This window comes from Phodopus roborovskii, unplaced genomic scaffold (genome assembly GCF_943737965.1).
Source record: "Phodopus roborovskii unplaced genomic scaffold, PHOROB, whole genome shotgun sequence".
Lineage (NCBI taxonomy): Eukaryota > Metazoa > Chordata > Mammalia > Rodentia > Cricetidae > Phodopus > Phodopus roborovskii.
The window spans coordinates 5,782,068-5,806,174 of record NW_026126447.1 but is presented as its reverse complement, the minus strand read 5'-3'; positions in this window follow the sequence as shown (position 1 = coordinate 5,806,174).

Sequence of the window (24,107 nt, the reverse complement as noted above, 5' to 3'; positions counted from 1 at the left end):
CATACAGAGTCCAGCCCCTTCAGAGGACATCTGAGTCTATGTACACATCCAACAGAATTCACAATGTAGCACCATTACTCTAAAACACAAAAGTATGTGCTTCCTCCACCCTGACATGTTGGATGACGCTTGGGGTCACCTGTGAGTCACCTTCAGAAATGGAATTTCTACCTCTGTTGCTGAACATGATACTACTGGCCCAGATAGTGTTGGCAGAAAAGAGTATCTTAGAGACACTGTGACAAATGGCACATATTTCAGGCAAGAATATGAGTGTTCAAAATGGGCACATTTCACTTGCTAAGCTCTGAAACCTCTTTGGGGTAGAGCTGGCCAGAAGAAGGGTATGTAACTAGATAGTGGAATCAGAAGCAGCAGTGTCATTGATTAGGTCTTTATAAGAGGTACATACTCCTCTGGCCATCTACTCCAAACCCAGTCCAAATATGCAGTGTCTGCAAATCTCAGCAGAACAGAGTCCTGGGAAAAAGCTCCCTCAGTATCCCTTTGTATTTATTTCCATTTCTTCACACAAGGGCCATTGAATATCATTTCACATTGCCCTGACAAGTACAGATCTCTATATCCATGCAGGTTAATATTCCAACCACACATCAATGTTACTGGAGCCAAGGTGCCTTATCCTAGTTTTCACAGAGGCCCTTTACAGGGTGGTGGTAGGCATGGTAAATGAAGAATGTCACTTCTCATTCCATCCTCTCCTGCAGACAACAAATGCATCTTCCAAAGACATTGCTTGGATGGTGCAATTTCCTCCTTCAAACACTTTCTACAGTTCCCGATTTTCTGTTACAGGGCATTATAATGGTGATAGATAAAATACACATGTAATAACTCCATGGGCAACATGAACACAGCTTATTTCCAGGTTCTGCTTCAGATTTCAGATGTTGGAAGTGATGTGCATGGGGGGAAAAGCACAGAGCAAAGGTCTGTGCGCTCCCAGGTGGTATTCCACTCTGGTAAGTGCTTTAGACCTGGGCACAGTTTCCTAGGAAACCAGTACTCACAGTTTGTTTCTTCTCCTGCTGTTCATTTCCACTGGGCCATGCCACATAGTACTCAGGCTGCCTGGTCACTACCATCTGCATGCCATATCTTCTGTGAAGCCCTTCGTGTATCTCTATGAAAATGAAAATGGCTCTCTTCCTCTTTTGTGTTCACAGGTCCTGATAGAACCACATTTTTTCACCCAGCATTTCCATGGTTTCAGGATTTTTGATGAAGGGGGAAGACAGATTGTGTCATGTGTATGTGTTTGTCTATGCAAGTGTCTCTGTGTGTAACAAGTAAGGTTTTTCCTCCCGCCGCTGGTCTTGTCCCGCCGCAGCGCCAGCCCCAATTAACACACAGAGACTCTGTATTTGATATGATGCTGTTGGCCAGTTACTAGTTTCTTATCGGCTAGCACTGTCTTAATTATTAACCCATTTCTATGTATTTCCACATGGTTTTACCAGCGAGAGGTGGCTAGCAGTTCTATTCTCTCCAGATTCTCCATCTTGACTCCCCCTTCCTACTTCCTCTTTCCTCCATGTCTCCTAGTCCCTCCTATCTTCCTTTCCTATTGGCCAACAGTGCTTTATTCATTAACCAGTATGAGAAACATATATACATAACGGCATCTCCCATCATCTGTGTGTTCATGAATCTCTCTTGCTCTGTCTTTCTGTGTCCTCCTGTCTCCTCTGTGTCTCTCTGTCTATCCTCTCTTTGAGTGTGTGTGTGTGTGTGTGTTTGTGTGTACATGCAGGTGTTTGTCTGTGAATTTTAAGTTCATGTGCAGGTCCATTTGTTTGCATGCAGGTAGGTGTCTGTCCAATTTTTATGTGCAGGTGTCTGCACATGAGCCTCTCTCTCTCTCTCTGTGTGTGTGTGTGTGTGTGTCTGTCTGTCTGTCTGTCTATCTGTCTATCTCATGTATGTGTCTGTGAATGACTGTCTCTAGGGATGTTTTCTTGTAGGTTTCCATTTGTGCCCTTGCATGTGTGTACCTGTGGGTTGCTATGTTAAAATACATGGATTTATGTTTCTCTATGTGACATATTCATGACATATTCATATGTGTTTGTGTTTTTGCAGTCTCTGCTTCTGAGTCACAGATCCAAAGACCCGCTGTGACCCCTGAGTGAAGTTCAACATGGATGTCAGGGCACTGACATCTGGAAGCACTGCAGTGTTTCCTGGATGGTGGTGAGTACCTCACATGAACATAGTCTGAGTGTATGTGCCCCAGGTCCCAGGGAGCTCTAGCTTAGATGTTCATGACTTTGGCCTTTTTGCTGTGAGATGATATAGTCAGGGTTTTCCTTGACTAGAGTGAGAGGCACAAAAGTCTTGATCGATTATTTGCCATAGCAAATTTTCAGGAGCCAAGTTGTTTAGAACAAAGGTATGTGTTTTTCACAGTTCTAGAGGCCAATGTCTGATACCCCTTTATGGTGCCAAAGGGAATATGTCTCATACACTTTTCCTACAAGATAATATTCTTGGCAATCTTGGTGTCATTGGTTTGCATTGACATAAGCAGAATCTCTGCCTCCAATGTCATTTGAGTCCTGTCTGTTTTCCACCTCTCAGGCATTCTCCATGTCTATGGCTTCTTTCTGTAAGAATTAGATTAGATTGCATTGGAATTTCATCTTCTCTAGTCTGCCATCATCTTGACAATTTGCATAGGAAATAACCTTACTTCCAGGTTTGGCCACAACCCAAGGAAGGAGGCTCAGGATTTCACTATGTCTCTGACACTAGGGCTGTATTCCTGCTGCTGAAATCAGGTATTGCACAATTTAGATTCTGGTCACTATATCAGGGCTCATCTCTGGTCCCACCTCCTGTGACTGTCACTGCTACTTCTAGGGAGATGCAAATGAGGCCTTAAGTAGAAGCCACCCTCTGCTCTAAGTACACTTCACATGTGCTAATCCTTCCAATCTAATTAACATCTGCTTGACAGGTGTGACTCTTGCTCCCACTTTATAGATGAACCACATAGTTAAGGTGAAACCATGTGTTCAAAGTTATAAACTGTAAGTAGCTACAAAGGATTGACTTTTAAGTCATTTGGCTCTAGAGTCTATGGGCCTAAGCAGTTTGCTGAGCCCCTCAGTTTAGTCTATGAACACATTAAAAGCTTTCCTACCACCCTTTAGAATACTCAAGGACAGTACTGATATGGACCAGGCCTTCTGTGTGAAGTGTGGCACTGTTACAATTTGAGTAGCAGTGTTAACATCTGACTTTTGTAGGCGCAGAAGTCTGATTAAGACATAGACATTATTATTCTTCATAAACCAGTGAATCATAACCTAGCAGATCCCAAGCATAGCCAGAAGGTTTCCTTAGTCTTTAAGATCTCACTGTCTGCCTAGAAGGAAATCAAAGTTCCTTTTGATACTTCTGAGGACTTTCCAAGGCTTCTCCTGCCTAGGCCACTTCTGGTTCCATTTTCTTTTTCTTAAGAGTTTGCTATCATCATTTCCTCTGCTGAGCTTTGCTGTATTCTACATAGGAGCCCTTTAGGCACACCAAGACATTCACATCATGAACCATTACTACACCAAGTTTGTTCCACAGTGAACCTTTCCCACAGCAAGCCTTCCATACCTAAGCCCTTACTACACTGGGCCTTTACCACATTTTCTAACACTTTCCCTCAGTGGACTCATTCATTTCCGTCCTCCTGAATAGTAAGTCAACATTTATGGCAGCCACAAATTCTTAAGATGCCCATTAGGGAGACTATGTTGCAGAATGGAAAGAACAGTAATTTAAGAGTGAATATTAGCTATTCCCTTATAGAGTTGTCTTGGTTAGAAGAGTGAAACACTTTTCTCAGAGACTGTGCTGACACTATATTTATAATTTTCCTTTTGGATTGTTCCTGCCCAAGTCCCTCTTAATACTTAAACTGTTAATTTCTTTTTGAAAACATTTCCTGTCCCTAATAAATATTAAAAATATTGAATTATTTTTTGTCCACTTCTTACATGGCAATACAATATAAGTGCAAATATCTCACTAATATTCTACCTCTCTGTTTAACATTCTTCTTCCAAGACACACCTCAAGAGGGAAAGGTAGAATCACCTAATATTAAAAGGGCCCTATTTATATATTTTGTTTTGTTGCTGAGTATTTTAGAGAAAGTTGTACCTCTTCTCAGAGGCAGGGAGATGGATTCACCCAGTTAATATTATTTTTACTTTACTACTTTAGAGTGATTGGACATTTCTGACAGGTTTTAAGCTCCCTCAGAGCGTAGACCCTGCCAATCACTTATTTGATCTTTTTGGCACTTAACACACAAAGTTAATGCTCTGTCAATGTTGATTAATTGATGAAACCACACTGAGACCTGCTTTCCAAGATGGATGACAAGAATGTAGATCAACACTGATTTATGTCCCACTATGTGCTATTCAATACACTTGACACATATTTCCTTATTTGAATATTAAGACCTTGCAGATGAGATTATATTCATACACAAAACAAAACAAAGGCCAAACACAGTTTTAGGGCCTAAAGTACTTGTTTTCTCCAGGTATGGGGTAGTTATATGTGTGAGTAATAAATATAGGAGTTTTGGGGTAACCTGTCGCTAAGGAATCTACCAACAGACTTCAAGAACTCTATTTTTAAGCTGTTTGGCCTGTGGAATTCCCATTTGCTTGTGAATGATGAATATGATCTCTTGCTTTCTCCTCTCTCCCTCTCTCCCTTCCTCTCTCTCTCCCTCTCTCCCTCCCTCCCTTCCTCCCTCCATCCCTCCCTCTCTCCCTCCATCTTTCTCTCCCTCCCTCCCTTCCTCTCTCCTTCTCACCCTTTCTTCTGTTTTTGAGACAGGGTTTTGTGTATCCTAGCCTGAGCTCATTGAGCTACTTGATATATAGCTAAGGATGACTTTGAACTTTTGGTTTTCCTACATCTGTTTCCCAAGTGCTGGAATTATAGGCACACATACAACATAGCCAGTTTATGTGATTGTATGGATAGAACTCAAAGCTTCATATAGGATAAGCAATAAGTTTACTAGTAGAGCTACATTCCCAGTAATAGTTTTTCAGCCCTGGAGTACCTGTTTTTCCCCACACTGGTGCTCTTGTCAATGATACTTTATGGCTCTGTCCGTGGACTAATTTCTGATTCCATCTTCAGCCCAGAGATGCTTGTATAAATGAAAGCTCCCAGGATATGTGTGAGAGCTTTTGGTTGTGCTTTTCCAATCCAGAACTGATGTAGAAGGTATTATGACTGGGATTCTGGCTCCTCTTCCACTCATGCTGCACCATTCATCAGGATATGTTTCTGGTAAGAAAGATCTTGCTGACTTCTTATGATATCCAGGTCTAAGGCTGCAGCAGAACCAGTGACCTTACTTTGGTTGCAGTCAGCACTTATGAGTAATCATCTAGCCCTCTTCATTCTTACTGAAGTGAAACACCCATTCAGTTATCCAACCAGAAGCCTGGGATTCATTCTTTACATTGCCCTTTGATCTCACCCAAATTCTCTAAGTTTTGCTAATCATACTTCCTTAATGTCTTGCAACCCCATGCCTCTCCCGCTTCTTCACTACCAATAGTCATAAGAACCCTAATATTTTGCCTAGTTGGTTTCATTAGCCTCTCTCCCAATTGCCCCAAATTCATTTGATCCACTCTAAACTATCCTGTGTACTGTAGTGTTAGAACACTTGAAGGCACAAAATGAATCTCATAATAGCTTGCTTAGAAGTCTTCAACATGTTCCCACTGTTTGGGGGCATTTAATACAACACTTGGAAGGTAGTTGAGTGCATGACAAGACAGAGAATAGGAAGCATGAAGTAGGTACAGGACCCCTGGCCAGAATGCTGTTTTGGTCGAGTGGGTTCTGGTATCAAGGTGGAGTACTGAATATAGAGATCTGAATCTATAAATTGTCTGTAGACTCCAAAAGTATTCTGTGAAAGATGCTCCCTTACCATAAATGCAACATTTCAAATGTGTGTGTGTGTGTGTGTGTGTGTGTGTGTGTGTGTGTGTGTGTTCATGTTAGGAGGTATTCTATGGTATTCTATGATCTCACTATTTGGATCTGACAATTCAGTGTATCCAGTCACTGCATATTTTATTGTTTATTCATAGACTGACTTTTAAAGCCCTACTGTGTACCATCTTTTATATAGATTTTATTTCATGCTCATGATAATATTAAAATGTGGATGACAGTCCATTTTACATGGGAAGAAAAAAAATCAGGAATCCAGAAACTTCTGTGGAGTTATACAACCAAAAAGTACAGGGAATAATATCATAGGCCATGATTGTTGGGATATAAAGGATACAATATTTCTCTCATTTTGATGACAGGGCTCATGTCTTCTGCTTCTGGAGTTTTGTCTGAATCATTTCGTTGTGCCAGCTTTGCTCAAAGTAGAGCTCAGATACTGGCTTGGGTTTGCCATGTTCTATGAACTTCTGGCTGGGAGGTTAAGAATTCAGATTCTGTCACCAGACACTTGTGAGATGCAGTCCATATTTGCTAAGGGACTTTAGACAAATGACTAAATTTTTCTTAGCAATTTTCTCAGAGAGTTGCTTGCAGATGAACTTGGTAAAGTGCCTGTCACGTAGCAAGTCCTCAGCAAACAATGACTATTTGTGCCATTATTTATCTATTCAGCAAGCTTGAGGGACAGCACACAGCTAGGCACAGCACCCATTCTCATTCTTCTTTAGTCCTGCATTGTGATCATTCCCGCTCACTCCCCATCTGCTGTGAGCTTCACTGGAGTCTGTGCTACATATGGAATGGAGATATTTTCCTCCCTAAGGACTGGAGCAGAACTGCTGCTCTCGCTTATCATTTAGGAAGCATCTGATCTTTGGTGAAATATCACCCTCGTGAACAAACACACTGCAGCATCTGACCTTTCTCCACCAGTGCTAGTTTTGGCTTTCCTGCACATTACAAGGAAGGATGCAGATTTGAGGACTAGGAGACTTGAATCAGAAGAATGTTTCCCAGGGGTCACCAGATGGATTTTGAGTAGTGAGTTCTGGGGCCGAGAGTCACAATTCAGGCAGATTCAAGGCTGCACATTAATATGCCAGATCCTAGAATCCTGACAGAGAAAAAAAATTCCTCAATAGCTGTAGATACAAAAGTAGAGACATGAGGTTGGCAGTGCAGGTGCTAAGAATTAAGCAGGGCCTCAGCTGCTGTGGCCTTGGCCACAATGCTCTGATACCCCCTCAAGTGCCCTGTGAAACAATAGCAATAGCTGGCATCAGTTAGACAGTGGCCTGCGTTTTCTAAGGCTAGTGTCAGGTGGTATCCTGAGTCCTTGGAGTTAGCTGTGCTAATTCTGGAGCCTTAAGGTCCTAATATGATTTGTGACCAGAAACTGTTCAAGACGGAGGTGGGAGTCTCTACTAGGAAGAAATTGAGTCTGAGGGTATGGAGAGATGGCCCAGCAACCAAGAGAGAACTGCTTGTGAAATGAACATGAGTTTGCTTCCTAGGATATCTTACAGCTGTCTGAAATGCAGCTTTAATGGAATCAATGTCTTCTTGTGGCCTCTGTGAGTATCTGCACTTACATGTACATACACTCAGGTGCACACATACATAGTAACTAAAAATAAAATAAAATCTCTTTTAAACAGGGAATCTACACAGTAAAAAATCTAAACTTATGTGTAGGGTGCAAAGCCCAGTACTAACCTCATCTTTATGAAGCTATTTGGTCTTAAGGGCTGTACTTATTTCCACTAACGGGCAAGTAATATCTTGTCTCTGTCTTCAGAGGACTCTGCAGAGGAAGTGATCATTATGCAAGGAGCTATTTTTGCTGGCTGCCTTCACTTTCAAGCATTTACTGAGACCTTTGCTGGTGACAGCACACCCAGAAACAAGCTAAACAAGGTCATGCCAGATCTCATAGCAGACAGATCTCATAATCTGCAAGAGGGGCTGAATTTGGGGGGTAGAGATGAAGGGAAGATACTCAAAGCAGCAGAGATGAACATAAAGCTATCAGGCACTGTGTTGGAGCAGGAATGAGGAACAAGAGGTGGGTAAGAAGCAGAAAACCACCATTCATTTCCATCCAATGGGCACATCCAAATTCCAGGGTAACTGAGGCATAGCGTGCTCCAGTTTAAAGGGCAGCTTATGGTTGGACTGTGGAAAGCAGGGACTGTCTTCTAAAGGTGGTAAAGAGTTATCAAAGATTTGTGCCCCTGTTCTTTGACCATTTAAAAGGGTGTTACTGCACCATCTATGTTGGAGGGATGGCAAGGCCAGCAGCAGAAGGTTGAATTCGGTGGCCTTTGCACTAGGATGGGATTGCTGCAAATTAGTATCTCAGAGTAGACCTTTTTTTATATAGTCAGAAATTGGGGACCTGTAGATAGATGGGATATGGATACAGCTACTAGTGTAGAGGAAGTTAGGAATGAACAGAAATGGCAGTAAGTCCAGCAGGAAGTGCCTTCAATCCTGCAGCTACTAGGAGCTTGACTCTCTTATCACTTTGGTTTCACTTTTTATCTGCTTTATTTGCAGCCAAGGTCTCAGATTCTGCAGATGTATCAAGAATAAACAAGCACAAAAGTCAATGCAAACTGGTAAAGTGAAGATGGCAGGAGATCCCCATTACTTCCTTCTTCAGTGGGCAGAAGGGTCAGAGAAGAGGCAGAACATGTAGGATGTTACAGAAAAAACTCAGGTCTCAGTTACTCATTGGTTTACCCATGAACTATATAGTTTCTAGGGGTCTGCAAATGAGATAGTTATCATATTCTGATGTTAATAAGGGTTATGGTGCTCTAAAAAATATTCATATATTGCTCAACCAACAGTAGCTTCCTTCTATAGTGACTTTAAGGAGGCCAGTGACAAGTTCTCACAGCTGTGATACCATAACATCAGTCTCTTTTCTCCAAATTTCATTAATTCAAGAGGTTACTCTTTGTTAGGTTTCTTTCTCTTGGCTGAGGTTAGCTATCATTCACACTTATTATGATTGAATCTCAATTAGGGGGTGTTCCAGTGGAAATTTTCTTTACAGGTGATTCAAGATAATCTTATTATGGGGTGTCCTGAAGTCTGGAAAAGTCCAGGTGATGGTCGAGAACCAGGTGTGGAAATCATGTCCCCTGCATGTTATATTGTTATCCATCCAACTGTTTATGATAAAACATGCTTATTTTATTATTTTGAGATCAGTCAGATTCTATAAGGTGAGGTGGGAAGGAAAATAGTTAACAAGAGAAAGACACACATCAGAGAAAGGAAGCATTTTGTCATAATTTTGAGGCTTTTCTTGGGATTTGGAAGCCCCAGAGAACTTCCGTATTGTGGGTAGCCTCTTTCTCAGACAAGGGAGATGCTTTTGAGACTTTTGCAGAGCTGGTTAAGAAGAGGAAAGCAACAGATGCAGACCCTTGTCAATATGCCATCACATTCTCAACTTTTGTGATTCTTTCAATATAATGGGCACAACTCTTATCATACATCTAGGCTTAATAGTAGCCTTGAGATCTACTGTTCCCCTACTCAAAGATGCAAGAAGCTGTTGGGTTCAGGAAGCACCAGGACCTCAGTGCCAATAGGATCTTCCTCAACTTAGAGGTGAGCTCAGGTAGAGTGCTTTCTCTTTCTTAGCAATGAATCTGTTACTTACTGATGAGTCTCTGTGCATTTTGTTGTTGATCTTGGCATCTTGCTCCATTTTCTGAACTGAAACTCCAGTATCTGACCAAGGATGCTATATCTACACTCCCTGGAGTTATCTTCCATGTGAGCTGGGGCAGTGCACACTCTTCACACTATTTCCAGAACAATACTCTTTATGCTCACATGGCATCCTGGTACTCAAAAAAAAAAAAAAACAGTTCATAGAGTAACCAGGGCTGCTTTGTTTCTGATAGGGTCACAGCCATCCTAAAATGTCAGGGGTTTTGACAGTAAGCCACTTTTTATTTCCCTTACCTTCCATTTTGGGTTGTGCTCAGAGTCCCTCTTCTCTTAGCCAGTAAACCTAGACTCCTGTTCAGTGTGAGGTGTGAGGACAGATAATCTGAGTTCAAGGCTCCTGGTTCAAACATGAAACAGCTTTGCAAAACGCTAAGGTGGTAGTGCTGCTGAGGCATGTTTGGGTCATGAAAGAAAGGGCACTAATTTTACCTATGGGTTCATCCATTACTAGATTCATACTGAATAGGCTTTTAGGAGACAGGTCACTGGAAGAGAACCTTTGAAGAGTAAGTCTTTCCCATGCTTTCCTTCTGTATATTCTTGTTGATATAAACTGAGTAACTCTTCTACTATGTTCTTCACAGTGATACCTTTATCTCACCTCACCCTAAGGTCATGGAGTTAGCTAATCAACCTGTGACCCCAAATAAATAAATAAATAAATAAATAAATAAATAAATAAATAAATAAATCTCCCTTCTTTTGTTGTTTTCTATGTTGAATATTTCATCACAATGATGCAGAATGACTAACAAAATAGCCACCTTTCTACACATGTCTTAGGAAGGTCATGTAAACTCCCTGGTATCTATTTCATTTTGTTTCCTTTTGTATTTAGGGAGGCAAGGTTTCTATGGGCTCAAAATTGTTATTTATTATTCCTGACTGGCCACCAGTGTACTAACAGTCTACCTACCTCCTTGAATGCTAAGATCACAGACATGTATCACTGCTACCAGCTTCATGGCACACATATTTCTTGTGTACATTCTTGCTGTTACTCAGAATATATTTAACATGTTTCTGGAATGTTCAGGCCCTGTGAATTTGCTTCTTTTGTTTTCCAAACCCTCCTTAGCCTCTCTATTTGGCCTGTCTTTGAGTTCTGAGACCATTATGAAATCTCCACAGTTAGACATCTACCCAATGGAGGAATTGAATATGTTGACTTCATAATTAAGCTACAAAATCTCCAAGAGTCCTTTCTTACTAACATCATTTGTTAATTTGTAGTTCTCAGACTGTTAGGAATAATGGGGTTCAGTGTCATGTAGTCAACATTATTGAGTATTTGCTGAGTCCCAGGCCCTGTGCAGAACCCTGAAAACATAATAATGTCTGTGTTCTCAGAGTTTACATTTGGATAGGACAGAGATGTGAGATGGACCATGCTTAGTGCCTGAGGGAAGAAAAAGAGATAATGTCAATGACATAGAAAAAGGCTGTGGTCCTGTCTGCCTGGTAGAAGGAGGTCAGAAATGAATGCATAGAGGAACCACATGAGATGATCTCTGAAGATGAAAATGGGCAAAGCATGGAGGTAGAGGCGGGGAGCACCAGTTCAGCTTTCAGCATTTCTTTTATCCACTGTGGTTATAATAGTTAAGCCAATTTCTTCATCATATAATATTACTCTTAGTCTTTTCTAGAAAACTACTTAAAATATATTTCCATAGGAAATGAGTTTGGTAAGAATTAAAAGATGTTGTCTTAAAAATATAACACATCCCATAGGCAAATAAAACTTTTAGGTTCAAAAGTCAAACAAGGTATATTTCTGTAAGACTTTTCAGGGCTGTTTGAGTGCTGATTAGGAGACAGAACATGGACTATTCTCCAAGCTCTCCTGGCCTTGGAGTCATTGTGTTCTGAGTTTCACATTTCTATATATACCCTTTGGTGGCCCTCTCTCTGTATTGTTAGGGCAGGTGTCAGTAGGCAGGGAGGAAGGAGGCCACAAAAGATCTCTGTATGAGACAAGGTAGCAGGCTTCTGACTCCACTTCCCTGCTAACACTGCAAGAAGCATGGGGCCCAAACTTGTTATTTTGCTTTGTGGTGACCCCAAGATTCTTAGGGTGATGTGCCACTCATCTCTCTGCAATATTTAAGCATCTTCTGACTCAGCTTTATTGAACATATTTGAATAAATGCTTTCTGTTCTCTATAAAAATCTGGAACTCTCAAGAACACAGTCTTATTTTCATTAATTCATATATCCCATAAACTGTGTATAGAATATAGTGATGTAGACCACTTACCATTATCATATTGCTTTCACAGGAAATAAGAGGGAGACTTAGATGGGCAATAGATTTGCATAAGGTTACACAGGCTGGAAGCTGAAGGATTGGGGTTTGCTTCAGACCTGTCTATGCCCACTGTTCACAGAGTTACTCAAGGTTGCTTCTGTCAAAACCAAGGTCACAGCCCTGCATTAGATTCCATGACTCTACATCCAATACCTTCCTTTTCTACTTGGCGATGAGGCCCAACCTCCCAGGATTGTCTGTGCTTCATTTGGGAAGGGGCCTGGAATGACTGTCCACCATCCCACCTACTTTACTTCCTTTGCATGTCTGACACCTTGAGAGTGGAAGTGCCCTCATCATAGTGGACTTGAACTCTTTGCCTATAACCATTATCAGAGGATGTACCAATGCACTGAATTACCAGGTGGATTACAGCTCAATTTGCCTAGAAACACATTGTGTGTGTGTGTGTGTGTGTGTGTGTGTGTGTGTGTGTGTGTGTGATGTGTGTGCTATTTCTCCAAGTTCTTCCTTGAGTTCTGCAATGACAGAGACTGTTCTTAAATTTTATGTGTTGCTAACTTTTAGCATTCTGTCTGGCTTGCTGAACACTTTACTGAACAATTTTCAAGCATTATACGCTTTTCTACCAGGCATTGAAATGGAGAGGTCAAACCTTTTAGAATGACATGGATAGGTAATCGAGGGAAGATATTTACCTATAGTTTCTCAGAGAGGAGTGGCGGCTCCCTGAGACTTACTGTTGTGCGACCTTAGCCATGGCACTTTACTTGTTTGCACTTTCATTCTTTTATTTTATAATAAAAAATACTCTAATAGATAGATGAGTTACCATAGACAAAGCACCTAGAAAATGGCAAGTACTTGGTAAACATCAGCAAGCACAATTTTAACAGTTCTATTTATTGGGTACTTGCTGTGTACTCTGTATATAACAACTTGATTAATTCTTGATTAATTACAGGTGTTGGTCCGATACAACAGAGGAAGAAAATGAGTCTCAGAGAGGGTGAATAAATCCCAGATACCACACAGCTTGGCAGAGTAAAAGCACTTGCAATCAAGCCCTATCGCCTGAGTTCAATCCCTGGGATTCATACAGTATAGGACACACACAACTCCTTCATGTTTTTCTCTGACATCTGCATACACTCCATGACATGCTCATCTGGAACCCTAAAATACATAAATGTATTTAAAAATTAGAAGAAAATTGAACTCAAGTCTTTCAGACTGCAATATTTAAGCATCTTCTGACTCAGCTTTATTGAACATATTTGAATAAATGCTTTCTGTTCTCTATAAAAATCTGGAACTCTCAAGAACACAGTCTTATTTTCATTAATTCATATATCCCATAAACTGTGTATAGAATATAGTGATGTAGACATTTGTGGAGTAAGTGAATAGATTCCAGGAAATAGCAAGCTAACATTTATTGAGCCCCTACTGTGTGCCAGACAGGGAGTCAAACATCTCTTTAAAGTTCCTGGTAGGTATTATCTTTGTTTTACAGCTCAGAGAGCAGCAGAGGACTCACTTAGTTCCCAAGTTAAGAAAGGAGATTAGATGTTAGATGACCTTTTAATGGCCTTTGCAAAGATACACTTAGAAGAAAATGGAATTTTAATGCTGTAAAGAATTGCAGAGAGGAAAAGATGATGCCCTTAACCTTCTCTGTCTAGCAGAAGGCAGTGCAATGGCAGGACGGAGGATCAGATGAAACTTTTTCTTTAACTCTAACACCTTCTAGCTGTGTGATATTGGGCTAGCTCTATGGTATCTCCGAGATATGTTGTGGTATGAATGTGGAATGTCCCTTATAGGCTCATGTGTTTGAACTTGACCCTAAACTGGTGGTGGTGATATTTAGGAAAGCAGCAGATCATTTAAGAGGTGGAGACTTGCTGGAGGATGTGGGTCACTGGGCCTGGCCCCTTTCCTATTTACTCTCCTTCCTGGCTGTGGAAACAATGTGACAGTTGGCTTCCTATTCATGTGGCTCTCTGCCATATATTCTCTGCCATGATGGGACAGCAAAATTGTGCTTCAAGCCAGAATAGAATCTTTCTCACTTAAACTGATTTTTGACAGGTTATTTTGTAACAAGAATAACAGTCCCCTTGGAGTATGATGATAAGAGCAGACATCAGGACAGAACTTTCATCATACCATGAGCATGAAGACTTACATAGTTCTTCTCTTCAAATACTGCATCTTTGGGGATGATCATTTCTCTAGCAGATTTTTACCTCTCTTGACTAAATCTTTGGTCCTGACAACAGAGATTGAGTCATTCTTACATAAACAATGTTCACTCTCCAGCTGCAAGTCCTATAGGTCTACAGGTGTGATGGGTGCTAGTATAGGGAGAAATATAAAGTTATCTTTAAATGGGAATCTGGGAGGAGAACCTCATTTATGCTTTGATTAGGAGAATTTCACTGAGGAGGTGATGTTTGCCCTATAACTCAAGGGCTGAGAGAGAGCCAAGTAAGAGAACTTGGGCAGAGGAAGAAGAGTTGAGGGAATTGATGTACCTAGTTTTGTTCCCAGATAAAATAAAGACTATGCTTGAGATTGTAGAGCTTGAGAGAAAGGGCTAAAAGGTGAGTGAGTGAACATAGGTGAGACTTAGGTGAGAAAAGGAGATCTTGTTCTAGGCATTATTTTGTTTACCCTTGCATTAAAACTAGGTCTAGAATCTTCTAGGGGTATGGGATTCAGTGGTTCCTCCTCTCTGCAAAGGTACATGTTGATGCCCTAAGCCTCTAGTATGAATGCCCTCAGAAGTAGAAGCTTTAGTGAAATAATTACACTCCAGTAGGTTTATTTGAGAGGGCCACAATCCTAAGTGATGGGTGTTCTTTTAGATGATGTGAGATCATAGGAAAAGACAACTAACTATGTATGAGCCAAGGAAATAGACTTAAAGTTCAAGCCATATTTGGATGCTTTGGTCATGAACATTCAACATCTAGAATCATGTAAAAAAAACATATTTCTGTTGCTTATGTCATTCTCAGCAGTATTTTGTTATTGTGGCCTTTGAAAATGATATACTCAGCTTCTGCTGTATTTCTAGTTAGGCATCTGGACATTCTACAGGAAGTGCTGCTGGAGTCAACTTGCAAAAGGTCTCAGAGTCTCTGAGTGGAAGGGAGGGGGCCAAAAATTCTCTAGGTTTGGATATAGATCAGGGTGCTATGTACATGGGTCTTTTGGGCTTGGCCTGTCCTTAGTTGATTGCCACTTAAAACCTAGTGGCCAGATGTTAGACATCATCATGCCCATTCTCAGTTTGGCAGCCTAGTATAAGTCAAGGATTTGAACTTCAACTCCTTTTGTTTTGGAATCCTGAGAGATGTTTGCACAAAAATCAGTAGGTAAATATGAAGTGAGTTTTGACATTTTGCAAAGTGAAGGATATCTCCCTATCTCCACAATTCAATATAAAGAGATGAGGTAGAGCTGATGAGCACAAATGGCTGGCATGGAAAGCTTGGGCGAGCCCCTTCTCCCACAGGGCCTTAGAATTTTGTTCTCCACAAAATTTTATAACATCAAAGCTGCTGACTTGATGCTACCTTCATCATTGGATGACAGGTTGGTTACAAGTACTGAAATCCTTGCCTGAGAGTATTAACCATGGCCAGGCTGCCACATAGAAGCTGAGACTAGAGAAGAAATGAGTAGGCACAAGGTACCTTAAAGACCCTTTTTACTCATAATTCTATTAATTAGGATATAGAGAAATGGAAGACAATCCCCTACATAAAGCCTAAACCTTTAACATGCTGGGGCTCACCCTGCTCTGGAGGGCCTTAGGGCCCAGAACTTTAGATACTGTAGGACTGATGGATGAAAGTATGGTAAAAACTTGTACTTGGTCCTTCAATAACTCCTCCAAAAGCTTCAGAAAATGCCTCTCTGTGCTACAATTAAACTATGGAAATGTCACAAGTGACCAGCCTAAATGACACAAGGATTGTTGCATACCCCTTACTGAGTTGCCACAGACATGTCCTAACCCTTCTCTTCTACTGACATTCTCTTCTTCATCTCTATCGCTGTTAATTTCTATGCTCAAATCCACAAAAATGTTAGGAAGCTGGGTTTGGGTTGGGAGTGCTCATTAGGTAACTGCTCCACTTACATGTTTTGTTCCCACCTCAAGTCTGGGATGAGAGAGGTGTGAAACTGAGCAGTGCATTTCAAGCCCACATGATCTAAATTGTGTTCCCTATTTTAAAACAGGCTTATTTATATTTCTTACAGTTACTTTTTATAAATGGAAATAGAATAGCAATGATGAGCCTCTTTTTTCTTTGTATTTTACATAGATTCCACAAAGTTCTGGCCCTGGATTCTCCTATCCCCAGAGTATCACTCCTGCCAACTTTTCCCAGAGTGGAGAGAGAACTGCCTTCAATAGGCCTGTAGTATAGATGTTCATTCCATTATGGAACTTGGAGGTCAAATTACCTTGGAGAACATTCTTTAATGAAAGGTCTGTCCAAGATTTTATTTGTTTCACTGAAGATAAGGAATATGGATTTGGGTCAGACCAGTATTCTGTTTGTTGGTGGCTAGTGGGATACACTATTCAATGTCAATTGCATCATCACCAAGGAAGTCATGAGGGGACCTCATACACTGTTGAATGAATATTTACTGAGTGTCCATAGGACTACCCAGTACAAGATGGATTGAGTATTTTGTGGGTCTTATGTGTTCTGTGTGTTTTAGACCTACCTAATGCAGATTTGATCATTCAGTGTTGGTAGTATCATGATAATTATACCCTGATGTTGTGGAATGCACTTGAGGAAGGCCAATAAGAGTATTTGACTTTGTACTGATCATGGATTTACTCAACAAGCTTGAACTCTGGGCTGTAGAGAGCATTTGAGTGGAGAGATGGAGCTGAGACCTTGGAAACAGTCCTGTGTTTGAATTCTGAACTCATCACAAATGAGTTGGGTAAACATTGGAAAGCTTTTTCATATCCTTGAACTCCAGTTTGTTCACAAAGGATAAAGAAGGCTTAAAAATACTCCACAGGGTTGCTGCTAAAATAAAATAAAATAGTGAAGTAGAGATTCAGCAGCTTCTATCTATCATATAGTGGTTTCCCTGACCTCCTTAGCCTTCCTTCAACTCTGTACTAGACAATGTGTAAAGACAGCCCAAAAGTGTTCATAGTATAGACTGTGAGCTGCATAGTACAGCTGTGAGTTCTCTCTAATGTTCTGCTATGCATCCAGCCTGAGCACACTGCCTGGTTCAACTCTACCCTTGTTAAACAGGTACAGCTTACTGATTTGGTAGATGTGGACTTATAGAACCCAAATTAAGGACAGAGAATTGCCAGTGGCTTGGGATAAGGTTGTTAAAGAAGAAAATGACAGTGAAAAGAATTTAGGAAGAAGGAAGAGTGCAATGTTGTAGTGGTGGGGACAGCACACTGAATGACAACAGCAAGCTGAGTGACAATGAACATGCATGAAGTAGAATGTGGCAGAACAGGGAAATGGGAAGAGTGATGGGAGATGATGCTATATGGTGGTAGACAGGGAGGGCCATGACATGAAGGGCTGTCAAGTTGACTCTGTAGGAATCATTCAGGGCTTTCTTTAAGGATATAAAATTGTCTAACCTTCAGTTTAGGATTATAACTTTAGATGAGTAGGAAAGACAGAAGTAGAAACAAGGGGGGGGGCAGTCAGGAGACTATCTGTAAGTTGGGAAGCAGATGACCTTTATGCCTGGGCAGAGGCATAGGGAGGAAGGAAAAAGCCCAAGGCTCTTAAAGATATCTCATCTCCAGGACTCAGTTCCTATTTAAATGAAATTCTGGGGATGACTGTGTCCTCATGGAGTATTAAAGGAAAGCCTCCTATGATCTCCAGTGAGGACTGGGGCTGTTGGAAAATTCCTTTTTAAAAGTTTCTGCTAAAGGTGAACAACTACTCTGCCATATCTTTCTTCACTTGGCTTGTCAATCTGGTAAACAAAGGTATTGTCAAACTGCCTTATTGAGAAGTACTTTAAATTAGCCTTGACAGGTGAATTAATAAATAATAAGGCCTGAATGGCTTATAAAGAAATCAATTACACCATAAATTTTAAAATGCTCAACCTCAATCCATTGATGTTCCTGCTTTCTTGAGTAATTCCAAATGTGTCCAAACTCAGTTCCAGGCAATTTCATCACTAGGAAGATTAGCCAGAATGCATACAGGAATGTTTTTGGAATGGCTGAGAAATATTCAGTAGACAGGAACAATTTTTAAGAAGCAAGAACATTTATTCTGATTCTTGATCTGAAGTGTTAGGCATCTGATTTGGATGTAAATCTCTTTGCATAAAGTCCATGATTTTTGCCGGGGCTGGGAAAAGTCCAAGCATCATATGAGCCAATGGTTCTGAACTCTTCCCAAGCTAATATTCTATGATGTTTTCTTTATTATCCTGAAATGGGATCTATAAATTGGATCAGACATCTCATCTGAAAGATCTATATAATTTACCAAACTGAAAAGTAAATGAAATATAAAAAGAAGTAATTTATAATAAAATAGGTTGTATGTTGATATGTGAAAGGGTGTACACGATGAGACTGGCAGACATCACAGCACATGAATGACTGCTTGATGGAAACAGAAATGAGTTCATAGAATTGACCACTCAAGTTTAGGAACAACAAATTGTGGTTTTTCTGAAATAGAAGAAATCTGAACAAAACAGGAATAGTCCTTCCTTGATTAGCATGGTAGAAGTTTCCTGGAAAGTCATTGTCTATTAAAATTTTGCAAAAACATTTTGTCTATATGTAAAATGCAACCAGGATTAAGGAGTAATCTCCCCCAAACCCCTCACTTATATACTGAGACATTGTAAAATTGAGAGAGGTGTGTTACTATTCTTCATTAGGCCTTCCCATGTTTTGTACCCTATTTATCCTTCAACAGGCAGCCATCCTTTCCACCCACATAACAACCTTCACAGCTCTGGGAATGCTTGAACTTTTGAAAAATTACATTTACTTATTTACTGTTTGTACGCATGTACTTACTTATGGTATGTGTGTGTAGGTCAGATGACTACTTGACGGGTTTCATTCTTTCTTTCACCTGTGGATCTTGGAGATTATTTCAGGTCATCAGACTAGTCAACAAGAACTTTTATCCACAAACCATTTCATTTGCCTCCAACTTTTTCTTTTGTGGTTGAGTCATCTGTACAAGATTCATACACTTTTCCAACATCTTCATGGTTTAGATGTTGCTATCAAAGCCCAGAAAAAGGAGGGCATTATGTTCCCACTAGAAGGAGGCTAAGACACGTGTTTTCTGTATATGAAATCAGTACTTTACTGGTGGCTTGCCTCTTTCCTGCACATTTGGCTGTCTGATCTGGAAAGAAGTTCTTTTGCCTGGTGGAGATATAGCTCTGAATCACATTCAGAATTCTGGTTAAAACTGGTTATGAATTCTGGGTCTTACCTGCTTTGACATCATCTGAGCAGTACCCCAGAGATGCACTTTAAAGGATTTCTTTTGCCTCGTGGTTCTAGAGAGTTCAGTCTAACATTGGTTGGACCCTTTTCTTGGGATTGGAGGTAGAGAACGTCATGGTGTTGGAAGCATATGATAGGAGAAAGTAACTCATTTCATAAGGAACAGAAGAGAAGTGGGGGAACAGGAAAGGCAACGGTTAAGATTTACTCTTCAAATTTATGACCCACTCCCTTCTATCTTTAATATTTCAACCACCTTCAAATAGTCCATTTAGATTTTGAACCCATCATTGAACTATACCATTGACTATATCTGAGCCCCTATTATATAATCCTCCCTAGAAACAGAGAAGTGAGCTTTTCTATCTCCTAGGAATCTGTCAGACCAAATTGACATGATTAATCAATTTTATATGACTTTAAGGTGAAATTCATTTGTCTGCATTTAAAACAATTATATTTTCGCTCTTTTTTCTCTATTGCCTTTTAATTTGGTGCATAAGTGTTAATGTGTAAGTGGGTCCAAAATGTGTGAGTGGGGTGTTTCTCTCTCTCTCTCCCCCCCCTCTCTCTCTCTCTGTGTGTGTGTGTGTGTGTGTGTGTGTGTGTGCATATAGAGGCCAGAGGATAATCTTGGATGTTGTTCCTTAGGAACTGTCCAATGTTTGTTAGTTTGTTTTGGCAGTGTCTTTCATTGGTCTGGAACTCACTGATGGCTGGGAAACAGAAAAGGGAGAAGAGGAATTGTGAGGAGAACATGAGGGATCCGGAAGACTGACTCAGGGAAGAAAAAAGGAGAGCAAGAAAAGAGATATCTTGATAGAAGGAGCCATTTATAGGTTTAAAAAGAAATCTGGCACTAGGGAAATGTCCAGAGATGCACAGGATGATCTTAACTAAGAATGAAAGCAATAATGGAGAGGCTACCTTAATTGCCCTTCCCCAACAATGAGATTGATGACTACCTTAATTGCCATCCTAGAGCCTTCATCCAGTAGCTGATGGAAGCAGAAGCAGACATCCATACTCCTGGAATCCAGTTGTAGAGAGGGAGGAGGGATGAACAAAGGGGTCAAGACTGTGCTGGAGAAACCCACAGAAACAGCTAACCTGACCAAGTGAAAGCTTAAGGACCCTGTCTTAAAGCTGGGGAACCAACATTGGACCAAACCAAGCCCTCTGAATGTGGATGTCAGTTAGGAGGCCTGGGCAGTCTATGGGACCTCTGACAGTGGAACCAGTATTTATGCCTAGTGCACAAAAAGACTTTGGGAGCCCATTCCCCATAAAGGCATACTCTCCCAGCCTAGATACACAGAGGAGGGTCTAGGCCCTGCCCCAAATGATGTGACAGACTTTGATGATCCCCCATGGAAGGCCTCACTCTCCCTGGGGAGTGGATGTGGGGTGTGGGGTAGGGGGGCTGGTGGAGGACATGGGAGGATGGCAGGGAGAGGGATCTGGGATTGATATGCAAAATAAGATTGTTTCTAAATTAAAAAAAAAACTAGGCCTTTTGCATGTCAAAAAAAAAAAAAAAAAAAAAAAAAGAACTAAAAAAAAGAAGATAAAAGACACAAATACTCCAACCTTCTTTTTCTAATTTCAGTGCAGGCATCACTAATCTATCTAAGCACTTGGGTACATCAATATCAAATGCGTCCTTAGATATCTTCTCAAATCGGAACTCTACTATGTTCTCAAATTAGAGTTCCAGGCATTCAAAAATAAAGAGGATCGACACAGGAATTGAACATTTTGTTCATCCTTGCCTTAGCTAATTGTTGGACATCAGCTTCATTCGTGTTAATGAGAGCTAAAATAATTCTTTAGCTATCAGAGCTGGATGAATGGAGAAAGTTGTACAGAAAAGCGAAAGGTGACATGGAAAGGAAGAGAACATGTATGTGTAGGTACATTGGAGGAAGACACTGAGTACCTGGCAGAGGGCACAGAAGTGTGCTGCACAGCCTTGTGTTCAGAAATTAACATGCCACATACAAGCCACCTAGCAAGTACCTATCACATACAAGTGTGTGGTATATGTGTGTTTTTCTTCTCTGTTCATTAACTTCCTTCAGTGTTGTTCACAGTATTTTTGCACTATGTCTTCCTTGTTGCTGCATTGCCTATGAAGTTTAACCCAAACTTAACATAATTATAATTAAGCTCAGTCATTTACATTTATTTAGCACCCACCACATAGCAGATATTCTTCTAAGTGTTTTCTACAGATAATATTATTTTGTTCTCACAATATCCCTGTGAAGTGTATACTGTCATTATCTACATTTTACATACGAAGAATCTAAGCTCCAGAGAATTCAAGTCACTATTCAAGGACACAACCAGCCAGGGATGAAGCCAGGATTCGAACTAAACTTCTGCCATTGAGAGCCACAACATCTGGCTGCGTATGAACCTCGTATCTAGTGCATCTCTGGGCTGGGAAATGCAATGAAGGTCACAGGCCTTTATTTCAGGTGATATCAGTCTGGTAGTAGAAACTCTCTTGGGACCTCTAGGATTGACTAGTTAGAAGACAAACTCTGGGGAAGCAGATGATGGGAAGCAGATGATGAAGAGCTTTTACCTAGGTGTTCATGAGCTGAATACGTTACCTGGGGAGGCCAACGGCTGTCCCGTGATATAAGGAGGAAAGACACTATGAACATTTCCTTTTATGTTTCTGAAGGTTCAAAACTGATTCTAGGACTCACCAACCTATAACAGAATGTTTAGTGTCCTATAATTCTGTCCAATGTTAGAATTCAGGACTATAGATAGATATGTAACCCTGAATGTCTAAGATATCTAAGATTCCCAAATGTCATTTTACTATAGAACCTATCCACTGTGCCAGAATCCAGCCCTTTCTTATCTCTTTACATTGTTTTAGGTCTTTCTTTACCTTTTTTTTTTTTTTTGCTTCTAGTGACCTCTAGAGGGCAGGGCAGTTAGCCCTCTGAACCACATTGCCCCAGGGGGGAGACTGAAGAGCCTCGGTAGGCTCTAAGAGCCAAGCCTGTGGCTTGCAAATGAAGTTTCACCTGAAATAAAGGTGGGAGTCTGAAAAGTGTCACAAAAATGTTTCATCTTAGATGGAAACATGGAAGGATGGCTTTACAACAAGAAATGTGACAGCAGCTTGAAAAGAATTACACTCAAGGCAGAGAGGGATCTTCGAAAGGGCAGGGTGATGATTGGAGACAGGATCTTTTAATGCTGCTCATGTTGACCCTGGACTCACTGTATAGCCTAGGCTGCCCTTAAACATGTTGTAATCCTTTCTTCTCCACATCCCAGGTGCTACTTTAAAGGTGTCAGCTACCACACCACTTTGCAGATAGGAAAACCAAAGTACAGAAAGATAATCCACTTGATTTTGGCTCCAGAGTTAGCACAGTTTGTCAGTCATTTGTCTGGATGTTTGGGGTCTTTCAAATATGGAGTCTTTTGGATGTTATAATATTAGCATATACATAATGCACTATTTGAGGACAGGACCTAATCTCAAACAAGAATTTTATTTATTTTTTATATGCACAACCCAAAGTTAATCTTATAGAGGACTTTTAAAAGTAATTTGTGCATGAAAGTTTTATGCTGTGAAATTTTCTATGTGTGGAAAAGTTAGCTCTCACTAACTTAAGGAATTTAAAACTTTTTGGATTCTGGAATTAGCGATGCTCAACCTGTAAATAGCAGAGTAGATTCCAAACCCGGCTACTGTAGCCAAGCTTTACATGGAGAAGTTGCCTTGGGAAAGATTTAAGCAAAGGAACAAGGCAGTGCATATAGCCTCAGCTGCCAAAGCTCTGGTGCAGAGGTCCCATTAATGTTCCAGAGGCCCCAGCCCAGTTTCTCTCACCAACACCACTGAGATCTTCCAGAGGGTCACTGGCTCCAGCACTTATATTGGTGGTAGAGTGGCAAGCACAGTTGCTTTTCAGAGTTTCTCTGCCTCCAAACTCATCCTTCTTGCACTAGCTGGTGGACTCTGGGATGGAAATTTGACCACATCTCTCCCTCAGCAATCCTTCAGTAGCTCCCATTGCCCATGGACTTTGAAATCTTAAGACTATGATCAGAGAGCATTTAAGAGCTTACTGCTTTTTTTTTTTTTTCCTGATCATGAACTTCTCAACCATGATGGGATTTTATCTCTATAGTATTTTTCTGTGGCTGCTTTAACAAATATCTTTTTAAAATTTATTGAATAGTTATAACTATATAGTTTTAGAGGTCAGAGATCTTAAAGTTGTTTCCCTGACTTTTCAGCAATATGGCATTTGGAAGACTGTTTCTTTTTCTTTTTTCTTTTTTTGGCTCCATATCCCTGGACACATAATCCCTGTCTTACAGCATCATAGCTAACAAAAGCACATGGAATCTTTTTTTAATATTGCATCAACCCCTAACTACCCTGCTTTTATCTTTTCTCTGTTAAAGAACCACTGAAAAAGCCCACCTTAGCATGAGTAATGAGTCACAAGAGCTGCATCCCTGGAATGCCCAGCCTAATCCACAAGTTGCTCT